The 13998-nt window shown below is 35.0% G+C and overlaps 1 protein-coding gene across 4 annotated transcripts in view; it reads right to left on the bottom strand.

Moving 5' to 3' along the window:
• Positions 1-13998, bottom strand: part of btsz (bitesize) — a 513708-nt gene that overhangs the window by 492709 nt on the left and 7001 nt on the right. For 2 of the 4 annotated variants that reach the window (XM_072528867.1, XM_072528868.1), the window contains exon 1: positions 10477-10719. The exons of the other annotated variants lie outside the window; for them this stretch is intronic. The gene's annotated coding sequence lies outside the window, so the exon portion shown is untranslated. Of the gene's footprint in view, positions 1-10476; positions 10720-13998 lie in introns of those variants that run through there. 4 annotated transcript variants of the gene reach the window in all.

Here is a 13998-nt window from a genome sequence, read left to right as displayed (position 1 = left end):
ATTAAATTATCCCTTTCAGCAAATAACGCGGCACGTTTTTTACGTTCCAATTCAAACAGGATCGATCATTCTGGTCAGTGACTTCTAAGCAAAATAAATCGAAATAATTAGGTACTTATTAAATAAAGTTCGAATTTGTTGTTCTAGTGCAAAATCATTTAAATTAAAGAATTTACATGATATACTAGTAGACTAAATAAGTTAGCAAAACAAAAAGCCTTTTTCGTGACACTCTTTGATATGGGCATCGAAAAACTGCTTTTGAACAATGTAAGATCGCTATTTGATTTTAAATACTAAAGGTGACAACTGATAAATTATATGGAAAAGTGACACAATTTTACTGACTATTTCATTAGACTATTTTTCGCCACGTTTCCTGACAAAACTCTTTCCTACCCGTGATTTTTCAGCGACAAAATTAGGACAGATCCGTCACGAAGGGGTCTGGTAATTATATTGTTGTCAGTTTGACAAACGTCATTGAGGCGTAATCAATTTTGGACAGATATAATGAATCAAGACAAAAAATCAATATTTGGATGCCAGTCAGGTGAAAAAATGAAAAAATTCGTTTGGGAAAATGTCACATTGAACACGCGGAAGTCCAGAAGCTCCATTTGGTCCCAATTTTCGGAGTTGCTACGGGTAAGAAATTTTACGCTTGAAAGATGTACCGTTCGCGTCATAAAAAACTGGTACAACTCTTATAACCAAAAATCGTGTTTTTTAAGTTGTGTACATTGATCTTGTCACATGTGTCATTCTAATTTCTAGGGCACCGTTGCCAGTTCAACGAAAATATTATATGAAACCAGCTAAAAGCAGGGCTGTGCGACAGACCGCCAGTTTTGAGTGTACTAAAAACTAAAACATCCAGCATTCTCGATCAGTGAATCACATTAAATTTGTTTAAACATGCATCCTAAAAAATTCTCATATTAATTTTGTAATTTTCCATCATCTCAATTAAGTACCCATACATTGATTTGTGTCTTTGTATTTATTATAATTTATGAAAATATTTCGATTCAAAAATAATGATAGATAATTAATCTGGTAACTTTAAATACATAACATAACTTTAAATTATTATAATAAAACATTACAGTCGGATATTATATTATATTGCTTGTCAAATTTAACGTGATACTTGGCCGATTTGAAATTAGGCTCCGCCCACAATGCGCATTCGACCACAACACAATTCGTCCTTATTATTTCTTGGACCTTCGAAGTGCGAGGTACTTGTATAGTCTGCGACAAATTAGATGTTTTTTTAATTAGATTAAAGATTTAGATTAAAATATTTATGACTTACTAAAATTTAGAACTACTGTTCTTTTATTCTTATACAGTTTACTGTAACACAAATGTAAAGATTTCATCTCTGCCAATATTCCTCTTATAAAATTACAGAACGAGACATTTATAGAAGTGTTCGAAAAAACTTTCGCTTCAACATGACTGAATGGTCAATATTAATGAGTCAAATAAAATATAATTATTAGAAGAATTTTTTTACCAAGCAACAAAAACAAAATATTTTGTATTTTGAAAAAAATTTCCGAAGGAAAAATTGAAAAGTCAAAATAACATACAATATAGACATATCATAGAAGTTCCATTAGTAAATAAGGTCACCCTCTGTAAACTTGTAGTGCGGAGTGTACCAACGAGGCGAAGAGACCGAGCGCATTATGTATCTCTTTTCCTCCGAATGCGTTCTCACTTAATTTTCTACGCAAGTGGACAAATTTGTCAAGTATCACCTTAAATTTGACAAGCTGTAACTGTCACGTTTTGAAAAGCGTTTTTTCGCCTCGGATATTTTATAGTTTATAATACGTAGGATAAAGTATAATATTTTTTTTTCACATTTATCGTTCTTATACTAAATAATCAATTAATTTTGGTAGTTTGCCTGTTACTAAACTTATTAACACAAATTACAGTTCGTGTTCGGTAGGCAATTGAAGTATAAAATTACAGTAGACGCATTCCAATGTTCCCTGTGCCAATACAGATCCTTCAAACATTTTAGATACGGTTTTTTGTTGTTAATGATAAAAATAATACTTATCCACATTACAATACAATTACAATAATACATTTTTGAACGTTATTTTTTTTTATTCAGATTTAGTGCAATTCCGTTATCTGTGATGGCAACAACGAATTGATTCACGAACCATTGTGTCCAGTCTGAACACAGGTTTACATTGGGAAAAAAAAGTGTACCAGTTTTATATGATAGGAAGTGTACTACCACAACGGAACTAGCAAAAATTCTCGAGGATTATGCCTTTAACATGAAAAAAAAAGCAATGGCGAAGACTATAAAGAGTCATCTGTAAAGTCAATGTGGAATATTACAGCAAAAATGGTACAAGAAAAATATTTTACGTAGTACGGCATAAAAATCGACCCTTTCACAAATATATCTTTCAAATGTGCAAGATTGGTCAGAGATACCAAGCGGAGGCAGCTTCAAAGTATTCAACAAAAAAAGAAAACTTACTTCAAAAGCATTATTTACCGAAGAACTATTAAAAACCAAAGCTACGACGAGGAAACCCCCAATGGAGTACAAAAGAAGCTTTCTCACCTTTGCTCATTTGAACTAGTTTGGAGAGGCAATAGGCCGTAAACTGCAAAATTCACTTTTTTTCAAAATAAATTTGATGTTATGGAAGAATTTACGGGCCGAATTAAATACAACAGCATTTTTTCCAAAACAAATCAAGGCGGTTCGAAAAGTTTGGCAAGCAGCGAATGGCTGGTAAGAAATTCATCAAACGAAAATTTATACCCAGTTAGATTATTTTTAAAATTAATGGAAAAAAGGAGACCAAAGATTGTATCAAACAGACTCTTTCTTACCGTTCACCCCAACTGGAAGGATGGATATTGGTTCAAAAACTATCCACTTGGAATCAACACCGTATCTAAGTGGACAATATTGTCAGCTGAGAAAATTGGAATAAACACAAAAAAAATATAAAATAACAAACCATTTTCATCGATCTTCAGCTGTGTCAGCCTTATTAAAGCAAGGTGTTTCTCAACAGGAGTTAATTAGATTAACAGGTCACTCAAATGCAAGCTCTCTATGACCATATCTGCAGCTGGATTGCAGTCACCACCAGAAGTTGAAAAATCTCAAAACAACAAATAAAGCTGGAATTTCGAGTTCCCAACTACAGGTCAACAATACACAAAATCATCCTTTGGTACAAAAGAATGGATGGCCAAACTACTATAGCTTATAATAATTGTACATTTAATATTGTTAACAAATAAATAAAGATTATGTTTTGTTGATATGGTGCATTAATTGTCTCGTGAAATAGTCTTCTCGAAGATCATTCGAGAGAAAATTATTTAACGGCAAAACTTTCTTCTGGTTTTATTTAAGTTTGTTGCCTTTTGGCAATTTTCGCTTGTAAAATTTTGACAAAATCACTCGACTGACGTCTCTTGATTTAACTGTCAAAATTTAATTCGCGAAAATTGCCAGGCAACAACCTTTCATACCAGTCGAAAATATTGCCGGCAAAATTTTCTACCATTTACGAAAAAATTTCGCATGAGAATGGATATCTGTAAAGTTATAACATCCATCTTTTACGGCCGAATGCAAACCAACACTATAATTTATTGCTAATTCTTTTTTTTTTATAGCCCTTTTTCTATCCGAATTGTCGAATAAAGGCCTCTCTCATTTCTCGCCATTCATCCCTGTTGTGTGCTAGGCGTTTCCACATTGGTCCTGCGACTCTTTTGATATCGTCGCTCCAGCGCATTTGAGGTCTTCCTCTTGGTCTCTTCGCATCGTACGGTCGCCAGTTTCCGACTTCTTTGTTCCATCTACCATCTTCGAGACGTTCGTTGTGTCCAGCCCATTTCCATTTTAATTTAGCTGCTTGTTTCGCGGCGTCCTTTATTTTTGTTCTGTTCCGGATTGCTTGGTTCGTTTGCCGATCTATTAGTGAGATACCAAGCATCTGTCGTTCCATGGCTCGCTGAGTTTTTCGAACTGTCCATGTTCTTTTTTGTGAATGTCCAGGTTTGAGCTCCGTAAGTGAGAACGGGAAGGATACAAGAATCGAACACTTTTGTTCGAAGGTTTTGGGGTATCTTTTTGTCTTTCAGTATGTATGAGAGTTTTCCAAATGCGGCCCATTCCATTCTTACTCGTCTGCTTATTTCGGTAGTTTGGTTTTCTTTGTTTACCTTGATATTCTGACCCAGATATATGTATTCTTCTACATGTTCCACTTTTGTTCCTTGGATGGTTATCGTCGGTTGATCATCTTTATTCGACATTAGCTTAATTTTACTCAGATTCATTTTCAGTCCTTTTTTTATGGATTCCATATTGCTAATTTATGATGTTAAAAAAAATTTATTGCTGTGGGTTTCCGAGAAACAATGGGTATGTTAACTTTACAGTTAAGCTAGCATAGCCATAGCTATATCTCGGCAAGGGAAAGGGGTACAGGGTTCATCTTGGCAGCACATTTTATTGAGAAAAAGCGAACCTCAACCAATTGGTTGCTAATTTCCTAGAAAACGTTTTCAAGAAACTATGATTATGCTAATTTAACGATAAGGCTAGCATAGCCATAGCTATATCTCGGCAATAGATAAAGCTACAGAGCCCGTCTTGGCGGCATATTTTATTGCTGATCAATTGCTATTAATTGATACATTGACCAATCCCCAAAATCTACCCCATCATCTCTTAGGGCAAAAATCATCCCCGGAAAAATCGAGATATCGGCCAAAACCTTTGAAACCAAAAAAGTGAACCGCTAGGAATTAATTGCTAATTTATTGCTGAAGTTTGACGTCAAGAAACAATTTATTGCTGCAACCGTTTCCGAGACACAATGGTTATTCTGACTTTACAGTAAAGCTAGCCCAGCCATAGCTATATCTCGGCAATTAAAAAGGCTACAGAGTCCACCTTAGCGGCACATTTTAATTTATTTTGCCGAGGAAATGTTAAAGCTTGGCAAGGTGACGTGTAAGCAAGCTGGGCACTAGAGTACCGTCATACCAAGGATAATATTTCAGTATGTTATTGCGGGAGGGTACTGAACTATACAAACAGCGCTACTGTGACTGCAGCCTAATATAATATTTAAGTATTAACAAGACATGGATTTAGTTAACATATGTGATACATATCTAACTAATAGCACATTTCAAGTTTCAGCCGACCAAAAGACGTCCAGAATTCAAGAAATCCAAAAAGGGACACCTCAGGGCAGTATACTCTCGCCCATTTTATACAACATTTTTGTTTCAGATTTACCAACAGATTCAAGAACAACCACAGCCCTTTACGCAGACGACACGGCGATATATGCAACAGGAAAGGATGAGAGGAGAATAGTCCAAAACATAGAAAACCACCTCGGAAGAATCACGGAATACACCGATAAATGGAAGATCAAAATCAACGCCCAAAAGACGCAATTCATCATATTCAGGAGACCAGTCCACCAGTGGTAGAAATAACGATAGAAGAAATCAGGATCCAGTCAGAAGAATCAGTCAAGTACCTAGGAGTCCATCTCAAAAGGAAACTCAACTTCATGAAAAATACACAACAAATCAAGGTAAAAGCAAACACTCCTAATATTGCACTGCAAGATATCAGACGCATCGAGAAACAGCATAACGATACCAATGTTCCAAGAAAGGAGATAAAGAAGATCACAACAATTAAAGAGGTATAAATCTACTGAACACTGCACTTAAGCTTACCACAAAAGTCCTAACCAATAAAATCAATAAACTAACAACTACAACAATTTGTACTAAGACAAATCACAGAAAAGGCCATTGAGTACAATAAACCAGCATATCTATGTTTTCTAGACCTGACAAAGGCTCTCGATCACATCCAAGTCGAAGACGTCTTACATCTACTGTATAAAAGAAACATACCAATTAATGGATGAAATAATAACATTGAGTACAATAAACCAAGTCGAAGACGTCTTACACCTACTGTATAAAAGATACATATATATATATTTAGGGATTCTACAGTATTCACTGCCTTCCCTCGCTCAACCGTTTCCATCTCTCTCTGTTGTTCCATTCTCCATCGTTTAGTCCTCTCTTATTCATGGCGTCGTCTACTTCGTTCCTCCAGGATTTTCGGGGTCGTCCTCTTTTCCTCCTTCCTATGGGGCTCCATTCGGTTATTCTCTTTATCCATCTGCTGTCGCTAGTTCTTCTTACATGTCCATACCACTTTAGTCTTTTTTGTTCTATATATGTTAGTATGTCTGTTTCTATTGATGTTCTTTGCTTTATTTCGTCATTACTTCTCCTATCCATTCTTGTTACTCTGCAGCATCTTCGCAGGCATTCCATCTCTGTTGTTACTATCTTACTGCTGTTTTTCTTGTTTATGATCCAATTTTCAGCCCCATATGTCATAATACTTCGCACTAATGTTTTATAAATCTGCGTTTTTGTCTTCATATTTAGGTGTCTATCCCACCATACTGAGTTAAGTTGTCGGATTGCTGTTCTTGTTTGTCCTAATCTTTGTGTAATTTCTACCTCTGTTGTTGCCTTTTTCGTGATTATAAACCCCAGGTATTTGAATTTATCCTTTCCTTTGATTGTTACGTTGTCATCAATCTGTAGATCTTCTATGTTTTCTTCACTTGTAGATAGGTACTCTGTTTTCGCGAGGTTAATATCTAGGCCAGCCTTGGTATATTATTCTTGTAGTTTCTTCATCATGTAGCTGAAGTCGTCTTGGTCTTGTGCAATCACTACTTGATCGTCTGCAAAACTTAATGTATATAGGTATTCGTTCCGTACCGGTACTCCCATGCCTTCGCATTTTCTTTTCCATGTAGTCAAGGCTTTCTCTAAGTATATTTTGAATAGGGTTGGAGATGTGGAACAACCCTGCAGGAGCCCTTTTGTTGTGGTGAAGTCTCCTATGATTCTTGTTCCCATTTTAATGGACACTTTATTTTCTTTATACAGAGCTTTTGTAGCTTCTATGAGTTCCGTCTGTATTTCTAATTTGTACATTGCCTCCCATAGTTCTGACCTTGGTACAGAGTCATACGCCTTTCTCAGGTCCACAAATGCCAAGTGTATATCTCTATTTTTTGCTTTTTTCTTTTCCAACAGTTGTTCCAGTGTGTATATGTGGTCTATGCATGATCTTCCTGCCGTGAAGCCTGCCTGATCCTCTCCGATTTTGCCTTTTATCGCTTGCTCTATCTTTTCTCGCAGTATCTTCCCATATAATCTTCCTATTGATGATATTGATACATACCAATCAATATTATACAAACCATCGAAAACATCTACTTACATAATCGAATACAGGCAAAGATAAATGGAAAACTAACACAGTGTATACCAGTACAAAACTGAGTCGGACAGGGTGACTCGTTAAGCCCACTTCTCTTTAATATAATAATGGACGAAATAATACAAGCAGTACGTAAAGGTCATGGCTACAGAATGGGGAACAAAGAAATCGAAATATTATGTTATGCAGACGACGCCGCATTAATCGCCGAGACAGAAGACGAGCTCCAAAGATTAACACACATATTCAATACAACAGCTAAGAAATACAATATGATAATATCAGCAGAAAAAAACAAATGTATGACAACTCGACATGCTAAGTAATTGGTGTTACATTTAGTTTACTGATTTTATATGTTATTTAAAAAACACAAATGATGTATCCTCGATATGTTACTGACTTAATAATAGTGGTATTTTCTTTTTATTAACTTCCTCTTTTAATATGGGTAACCAGATCCTACAGCATTCTGCCGAGAAATTTGCGACACAGTTGATCTCATTTAGCATAATTAGAGGTGCTTCTTTGATTTTTCTCTTTTTACCATCTGTTTCTTTTAGGACTATATTGAATCATTCCATTGAATCCTATGTTCATTATCCCATGCGTGTTTACATATTTGAGATCTATCAAATTCTTTATTTTTAATATAAGATTGATGTTCACTTATTCTAACATTTAATGGCCTTGACGTTTCACCTAAATAAAACTGATGGCATTCACAAGGTATTTTATAAATACAATTCTTTGTTCTTTCTTGTTCATTATTAGGTTTAGTTTTAGATCAAATAGATCTCAATGTGTTTGTTGTTTTGAATGTTGAATTTATTTCCTATCTTTTTAAGTTTTTCTGATAATCCTTTTATGTATGGTATTGTTATTTTCCTCGTATTATTCCTTGTGTATGCTGTAGGATATCGTTATAAGTTGTTCTGTTCTATTCGGTCGATTGTTGAAAATTTCCTATTTACTATAATTGTATAAACGATAAAGGATAATCATTTTTTAATAAAACAGATGTTAACAAACGTTTTTCCTCTAAGAACGAATTTTCGTTAGAACAAGCAACTTTGGCTCTATCGTAAAAGGCTTTAATGATTTCCTTTTTAATGTTGATATTGTGATTTGATTTGTAATTTAAATATCTGTTGGTGTGTGTTGGTTTTCTATACACCTGAGTCTCATATCCAGTATCGTTCTTAGAGATTAAAACATCCAGGAAAAGTAGTGTGTTATTATATTCCTTTTCCATGGTAAATGTTATTGTCTCTTCCTTATCGTTTATATCGTTTAGGAATGTGTCCAACAACTCTGATCCATTAGGCCATATTGGGAATACATCATCTACATATCTCCACTATAATACTATGGGTTTTAAATTTTGTTTAGAAATAATGTTTGTTTCAAAATCTTCCATAAATATATCGATTAATAATGAAGATAAATTAGAGCCCATTGCTAACCTAAAATTTTGTTTATAGAATTCATTATTTAGTTGAAAATATGTATTATCAGTACGTAATGTCAGTAACTCCACTACAGCTGGTATATTTAGTCTTGTTCTAGTTGCCAATGTATCATCACTCTCTAATTTTGTCTTGATTACATTCAAAGTCTTATCTATGGGCACACTTGTAAATAAACTATCTATTTATGTCAAAATTTTCTAAATAATTATTTGAATTAAATTCAATATTTAATAATTTATTGAAAAAATGTTGTGTATTTTTATAAATGTGTCATTTTTATTTGCAAATGGTTGTATATTTTTAATAAAAACTTTGACAATTCACTACAAGGAGAACTCATGGTATTACAAATAGGTCTAAGTGGTATATTCGTTTTATGAACTTTTGGTACACCACAAAAATGAGGGGTCTTACTGTAATGAGGTGTAATTAATCTTCTTTGATAATTTATTAAAAAATCTTTAAACTTGAATAAAGTTCTATATATTCTGTTTTCCAACGGCTTTATTAGATCCTTTCTTAATTTTGTATAAGGTCCGTTTCTTATTAGATCTTTAATTTTGTTTTCATATTGAATTATATCCATTATCACAGTTGCATTCCCCTTGTCTGCTGGAATGATATTTGTATTTTGAGAACGATTTCCGAAGTGGAGATTGAAACGTCAATAAACGTATTTTAACCTTCAATTGTGGCTTATTCCCATTTAAATAGTTATTACTTTAGATATGCTAACTTTACAGACATCCAAAACGAAGATAGCTTTTAAAGACTAGTTTACAGATTTAAAACAAAAGTAAAAGAATTTAACATGTCGATTTCAACTCAGAAAACTAGAACCATAGTAATCAGTAAAGAAGCAATAACATGTAAACTAAAAGTCGATGGACTTAGCATTGAACAAGTAATAGAAATAAAGTACCTATGCATTACACTGTCCAGCTATGGAGGCGTTGAAATAGAAGCAAGAGATCAAGTACAAAGAGCAAATAAATTAGAAGGATACATTAATACCACTATATAGCGTAACCGACACATTAACTATGAGATGAAATCAAAAACCTACGAGGTCAGGATAAGACCAATATTGACGTACGCATATCAGAAATAAGATTAGACACAACCAAAACAAAGAGAATGCTGCAAACAGCAGAAATAAAAACACTCAGATAAATTACCGGAAACAAAAGAAGTATCTATACTCGAAGTATAGATTATATAACTTGCTAAGACTAATAAAAGTGAAGGAACAACAAAAATCCGCAGATGACTAGGCAGACGAGCAATATTATGGCTTTGCAATATCAGTGTTATAGACAGACATGAATGTCCAACTAATTACTAAGAGCGGCGCACAATAGGGAAGGTTTTGGTGTAGTGATCGCAAACCTCCAATAATAGAGCGCATCAGAAGATGAGAGATGGTTAACTGAAGCAAAAATACTATAATATACTACAGTCAAACCTTTACAACAGTTGTATTTTTACCGTAAGTTATAATTAGCTCTTATCAGTACAACTTTTATTAGTATGAATACTAGAGTAATACAGGAAGCGAAATGAGGTAGTAAATAAAATAAAAAACATCTAATTAAAGTACATAATGGGGTGATAAAATGTATAATTAACCCTTAATCGCACCTTAAATCATCAGTAGAATGAGGATTTTGATCAAACACTAACTCAGCGCGCAATGTTTCTTAATAATAGCAGACTTGCAGCTAAAACTGCACATTGTCCTCGATTCTTGTTATCCCGTCGCGTGTGTACCCTTCACTCACAGCCACCTAGACACATGCAACACGTGACTACTGGTTCGAAATCCCCAACCGAACAACCACTTCGAAGCTCTCGATCTCGGCCAGCTGCGTCGCGCCGTCTGACCCACTACGCCAACCTGAAATTGACTGAAAACTGAAACTGCCGCCGCTGCCGAGAGTGCGTCCTAGACGGTGTTGCCACCGTTCGACGACGGGAAAACCTTTGATAAGAAACCGATTGCAATTCTAGACGCCCACTTGTTTATCTAGACAAAACATGTGCTGCTACGATAAAGCAAAACAGCAAATTCTGACTTGTTTTTTTTTTCAACACTATGACGGATTTATGTATTCTTTTTTGTAAGTCATTTTTTCTTCGTTTTATCATTAAAAACGTGTGTTCAAGATAAACTCCAGAATTAGCTGAATATGTTTTGCAAGATCTTGAGTTTTGGCTATTATTCGCGAATATTTCGCGAAATTTCCATAGGATTATAGGATAAAAAAACTGAAAAACACGTGTAACACTTGATAATAAAAGAATAAAAATTTGTAAAACGATGTTTTTAAACACGCTGGGTATATTGGAAACCTGGGTTACAACTGCCTTGTAAAAAATTGGAGAAGGTGGTACTTTAGAAAAGGATATGCGGGGACGCCATACTTTAAAAACCAATAAAATTGCGGAATATATAGTCGGTTCGCTATTCCCAGTCCGAACTGTCTAGTGAATTTAGTAATTATTTTTTTGCGAAGTTAGTTACTTTTTGACAGACTAAAAGTGGCTGGAAATTACTATGCAACCAAGCACACGTACTTATAGCCAATATTAATAGTAAACAAACTAAACAGTAAATAAAATAGAACTTTACGAATTACCGACAATCAATATTTATTTATTTGCACCATATAATAAATAGTTATGTTAAATTATAACAATTAAATATATTTTTTAAATATATACTATCACAATATTATAGGTTTAGTATACACTTCCACTATTTATAACAATTCTTCTTTTTTCAGTGAAAGGTCTGTAATAAAAGTTTATTTAAGCTGTTAATACTGTGAGTTGGGAACTTTTGTGTTGTAGGTTTCCAGCTATGAATCTGTCAAAATATGCCCCATATGAAATTGTTTCCATTAGTTTCTTCCCATTATAATAGAAAACATTCAAAGAAAGTGTATTTGGAAGATGGTTTAAATATTAGTAAAATGTAAAGAATGTACAAAGAGCATATTGGAACCAATTCAGTACAGATTGCATGTTCAATCACAAATTAATCCCTTAATTTGTAATCTCACATTATTCTTAACTTCTTAGCATTTTATAGTTTCACCGTGTATAATTGAAACATTGTGAAAATGATATCGAGTAATATTTTAATAATTAAAATCCATTCGCCTGTTAATGAATTATCGAATAATATATTTTTTCTAATTATTAAACTTCCTAAGGGTTGCAATGATGGCCTAGATTAAATTGTAATGTAAGCTAATAGTTCAAAGTTTGTTAGTATGATAGAAGCAATAGCCTCTGAGCTGAGGTATGCATTATTTGTGAGATTATAAATTGGGGATTTGAGCTCATGTGACTACAGTCTATTATAGTAGCTGTCAATAAATTCAACATTTTTTCTCCACAACTTCAACTTTTTATTATATTTATCATCGTCGATCGACAAAAAGCGGACAAAGGGGCATTATAAAACGATTCTGACCTCATAACTACGTTCGAATCTGTCCATTGCAAGTGAACAACAATATCGTGCAATTTTCAACTCAGAATTCAATATAGCATTCTTTAAACCAAAAAAGGATCAGTGTCAACAATGCACGGGTTATACATATGCTGATAAAATTGCAAGAAAAATATGATTAACACGTAGCTAACAAAGATACAGTCCGAAAATTGAAAGATGTGGATAAAGAACTAGCTACTGAGGATAAAACTTTATGTGTTGCGTGTTTTGACCTGCAAAAGGCATTAGTTACCCCTCAATCAGAAGTAAGTATATTTTATTATAAAAGTAAAATTGCAACCTATAATTTTACAGTCTACGAAATAGGTAACAATAAAGATTCTGTTACGTTTGGTAGGAAGAGGTGGCGAAACGGGGACCAAATGAAATTAGTAGTTGCTTGTTAGACTTTCTGAGGACACAAAAAACTGAAGGGGTTGAAAGTGTCATCTTATACTCCGAAAATTGTGGGGGGCAAAATAGAAACCGTTTTATTTTCTCCATGTTTGCATATGCTTCTAATATTCTCAACATAAAGATAACACACAGGTTTTTGGAGAAGGGGTATACTCAGAATGAAGGAGATAGTATGTATGCAGTAATAGAGACAGCTAAAAAGCGACAGGGTGCTGTCTACACCCCCAGTCAATGGATCACATTAATATAAATAGCGAAAGTAATTGGCTAACCTTACATAGTAAAAAAAATGTCCCAAGAAGACTTTGTAAAATTTTCTGACATGGTAAAAAATCAGAACTGGAGATTGGACGAAACTTTTAATCCAGTAAAAATTAATAAAGGGCCTGCGTAGCGCAAGCGGTAGGATGCTTGACTCACAAGCCGGTGGTCCGGGGTTCGAATCCCACCGCCGGCAAGAACATCTAGACATTTTAAAAATGTCTATAGGCCCCAGGTCGACTCAGCCTGAATAAAAATGAGTACCTTGGGTAAAACCAGGGGTAATAATAGACGGTTGAAGCGTAGCACTGGCCATGTTACCTTCCTTGTATACCGTAGGCCCTAGATATAGCAGACTACCCTGCTATACTCCCAAAGCCGCGACAGCGGTATAAAACGGGAGACTATTATTATAAAAATTAATAAAATGCGGGAATTGTCGTGGTTACCAGAAGAACCTAATACTGTTCAATTTAAATACGATTTGCCCGCCGAGTACCCGCCTGGAGATTTAAGAATGGTAGAGGAGAGATCCTCGGCGGCGACCTGTCTACGTGTGAGGTGGAAATTCCTCTGCCTGCGTCACCTGTCCGCCCGTGGGAGGGGATAACGGATAGGTGAGGTAATCGCAACACAGGTACTATGGGGGAGGTGGAGCCCCGCGATGCGTATGCAACGCACCACCTTCATTTTGGTGTCGGACTCGTAGGGACAGTGGAGGCGCTAACGGTCGTATGCCGAAAGGCCAGGTAGACCAGGGTCCTGCCAGTTTCATAATTGGAGGGCACAAAGCAACGCTATGTTCCCAGTGGTTAGTGATCAGTGTCGTAGTGTCTGGAAGCTCGGGAGACTGAGACCTCGGAAGCCCTGAAGAAGACATCAAAGAGGATGTCGAAAGTTCGACGCAATGATAATCGACGCAGTTCAACCCGGAAGACTGTTGAGCTTACTATTAATTCTGGTAATAGTATTAATCTTAGCTC

The sequence above is a fragment of the Diabrotica undecimpunctata genome, chromosome 4, assembly GCF_040954645.1.
Source record: "Diabrotica undecimpunctata isolate CICGRU chromosome 4, icDiaUnde3, whole genome shotgun sequence".
NCBI lineage: Eukaryota > Metazoa > Arthropoda > Insecta > Coleoptera > Chrysomelidae > Diabrotica > Diabrotica undecimpunctata.
The sequence above is the reverse complement of the archived record's forward strand: the minus strand, read 5'-3'. Positions and strand labels throughout refer to the sequence as shown.